The following is a 3612-nucleotide window of genomic DNA, read 5'->3' as shown; positions in this document are numbered from 1 at the left end:
TTTCTTTGCATTGATTTAAAACATGTTCTTTTAGCTCACAAAAGTTTCTCATTATCCACCTTCTGAAGTCTAATTCCATCATTTTGTCACAGTCATTCTCTCTTCAGCTTTGTTCCCTTGCTGGTGAGGAGTTTTGGTCCTTTCTAGGAGGCGAGGTGTTCTGGTTTTGGGTGTTTTCCTCCGTTTTGTGCTGGTTTCTTCCCATCTTTGTGGATTTATCCACCTGTCGTCTGTGTAGTTGCTGACTTTTTGATTGCGTCTCTGAGTGGACGCCCAGATTGTTGATGATGTAGTATTTCTGTTACTTGGTTTTCCTTCTACCAGTCTAGCCCCTCCACTGTACGACTTCTGAGGTCTACTCCAGGCCCTGCTTGTCTGGGGTGCACCTATAGCAGCTGCGGAACAGTGAGGAATGCTACCCATTTCTTTATCTTCTATCTTTGTCCCAGAATGATGCCTGCCAAATGTCAGTCTTTTGGATATAGAGGGGTCAGGGAGCTGCTTGAGGAAACAGTCTGTACTTTAAAGGAGCTCAATTGCTGAGCTGTGAGCTCTGTTGTTCATTCAGGGCTGTTAGGCTGCTACGTTTAATTCTGCTGCAACAGAACTCATTAAAAAAACCCTTTTTTTCTCAGATGCTCTGCTTCGGGGGTGTTGGGGCTTTCTTTGTGAGTGTCCGTTGTGTTGTCCTGCCCAGCTAGGAGGCAGTCTAGTCACTATTTGCCTGCCGAGGCTCTGCCCTGCTGGTGTGAGGTTCGCCCTGTTGCTGCAGGCTCTGCCCTGCTGCTGAGGTCTCCACCCTGCTGCCACGGGCTACACCCTGCGGCGGAGTCTCTCTGTTGTAGCGGGTTGCCTCGGCAACTGCAGTCTGTGTCAGCAATGGGCGGGTACCTCAGTAGGAGCGGATTGCCTTGGTAATGGCGGACGCCCCTCCCCCACGAAGCTGCACTGTCCTGGGTTCAGCTGTGCCCTCAGGGAACCTCTCCACCCGGAGCGTTTGGAATCGTCGTTTTGTTTGTCCCACTGCTCTACCCCAAACGCTGTTTCTGTGGAATCTCCTCACCTGGCTCACTGTCCAAGTCCCATTCAGTCTCAAGTTCAGCCCTCTCAAGTCTCAGATTGCCGGTTCAACAGGGCACCCGGACCAGTGCGCTTTGTGCGGAGCGCTGTGTAGCACTGCTGCGCTACAGCGCCCGCCGCCGGCTGCACTGACTGCTGGCTGCACCAGCCAAAACCTCTGCCTGGCGTCCCGCGTCTCTTTTATACCTGGGTATTTCCCCGTTCTGTGGGCAACAAAGATCCAACTGGAAATGCGGCCCTGACTCACCCTCTCCACGCATTCACTGAGAGCTTCAATTCTGGGTTGTTCTCACCACGCCATCTTGAGTCCCTCCTTATTTATTTATTTTTTAAGACGGGGTTTCACCATGTTGGTCAGGCTGATCTTGAACTCCTGACCTCAGGTGATCCGCCCACCTTAGCCTCCAAAGTGCTTGGATTACAGGTGTGAGCCACCATGCCTGGCCACATTTAAAACATATTGTTACAGATGGGAGAAAAAGTGAGTTGTGAATCCCTTTTTCACTGCAAAATACTCATTCTTTAATGATATAAGAAAGAAGAGTTAGTTTGATAAGTAAATAAAAAGATGATTACCACAGTGAGGGCCATCTTTACTCGCTTACACAAATTATCCTCTCTGTGCCTCAGTTTCTTCATCTGTAAAATGGGGATACTACTAGTACCTACCTCTTAGGGTTGTGGGAAACATTCAATAAATATGTATGTCTCAGATATAGGTAAATAAGTGAGACTATTATAAGTATTTGTGACTTGTTTGAGATGTCAAGGGGATCTGTAGCAAAGCAGAGGATGTCATTCTGAGGAGTTAGGCTCACTGATTAGATATCATTCACCTTGATAATCCATAATTTGGTTCTGGTCTTGCAATCTCAGGAACATGACCTTAAAAGTTAACATTGGCTGGGTACAGTGACTCATACCCATAATCCCAGCACTTTGGGAGGCCGAGGCAGGCAAATCACCCAAGGTCAGGAGTTCGAGACCAGCCTGGACAACGTGGTGAAACTCCCATCTCTACTAAAATTACAAAAATTAGCTGGGTGTGGTGGCAGGCACCTGTAATCCTGGCTACTCAGGAGGATGAGGCAGGAGAATCGCTTGAACCCAGGAGATGGAGGTTGCAGTGAGCCAAGACCATGCCAATCCACTCCAGCCTCGGTGACAAGAGCAAAACTCCATCTCAGAAAAAAAAAGTTAACATTTATTGAGTTTGTTATGTGCTAGGACTTCTGCATTATCTCAATTTATTCTTACAACTACTTTTGGAGGCAAGTATTATTATTGTTCCTGTTTTACTGATATGGGAAACTGTGGCATAGAGGATTATACAGCTTGCACAGCGTGACACAGTACAAAATAAAACCAGGCAAAATTGAGCCCTACTGGTCTGCCTGCAGAAGCCATTACTCTGTATTGCACAGAGAGAGGATTCTGTCCTCAGAGGCAGACTCCCTTTAAACAAGTATACAGAAGCAGTACTCTAAGAAATTAGACATGAGTTACCTAATCTCAGAAGGTGACTCTCAGTTAAGGGTCCCTGGAGACATTCAAACTCAGCTTAACAAAAATAACATTCAAACTCAGCTTAACAAATATAACAGCTATCATTTAATGAATAGTTACTATGGGACTTACCTGGCCAAGTGTGCTCAGATCAGACTCTGTCTTCTGTCAGGTGTTGCCAGCCTCCCATGGCCTCCTTCATTGTTCTGGGCTGACCATCCTCCTTCTATTCACACAGACTTTCTCCAGCTAGGACACTTTATTGAATGTCTGTCCTTTTGGGACTTTTTTGAGACAGAGTCTCACTCTGTCACCCAAGCTAGAGTACAATGGTACAATCCTGGCTCACTGCAATGTCCACCTCCCAGGTTCAAAAGATTCTCGTGCCTCAGCCTCCTAAGTAGCTGGGATTACAGGCATGTGTGCCACCATGCCTGGCTATTTTTTTTTTTTTTTTTTTTTTTTTTTAGTAGAGATGAGTTTTCACCATGTTGCCCAGGCTTGTCTCAAACTCCTGGCCTCAAGTGATCTGCCTGCCTCAGTCATGAGCCACTGCACCTGTCCTAAATGTCTTTTCTAGTCTGCCCCTTGCTTTTCTGATGATCATACCATTATAATCAGAACAAGAAAATTCTGATCAATGAAATTTGAGCATAATCACGTGATATTCTGGTTCTTGAACAGTTTCTTGTGCCTTTGGTGTGTCAGCATGAAAACTTAATCATTTTGGGGAATTGAGAGAAAATGAAGTTTCTCAAGTGGTAAAACAAGACTAGATCCTAAGCATGGTGACCACACTGAGCTGTGGCCATTCTGTGACTCTGCTTAGATAATTAGCCTTCCAGGTGTTTTACCATACTGTACCACCACCCACCCTTCATGGACAAGTCTGGTCTCAGAGAGTTTTCAGTTGCCTTTCTTAGGTCTTCGGCATCCACTTAAGAGCCTTTCATCACTTGATCTCAGAGTTCCTTGATCTCCTTAACTCCTGGAACCTTTATCTTCTCAACTTATTCCTTGATTTCT

This window comes from Callithrix jacchus, chromosome 16 (genome assembly GCF_049354715.1).
Source record: "Callithrix jacchus isolate 240 chromosome 16, calJac240_pri, whole genome shotgun sequence".
Taxonomy (NCBI): Eukaryota; Metazoa; Chordata; class Mammalia; order Primates; family Cebidae; genus Callithrix; species Callithrix jacchus.
The sequence above is the reverse complement of the archived record's forward strand: the minus strand, read 5'-3'. Positions refer to the sequence as shown.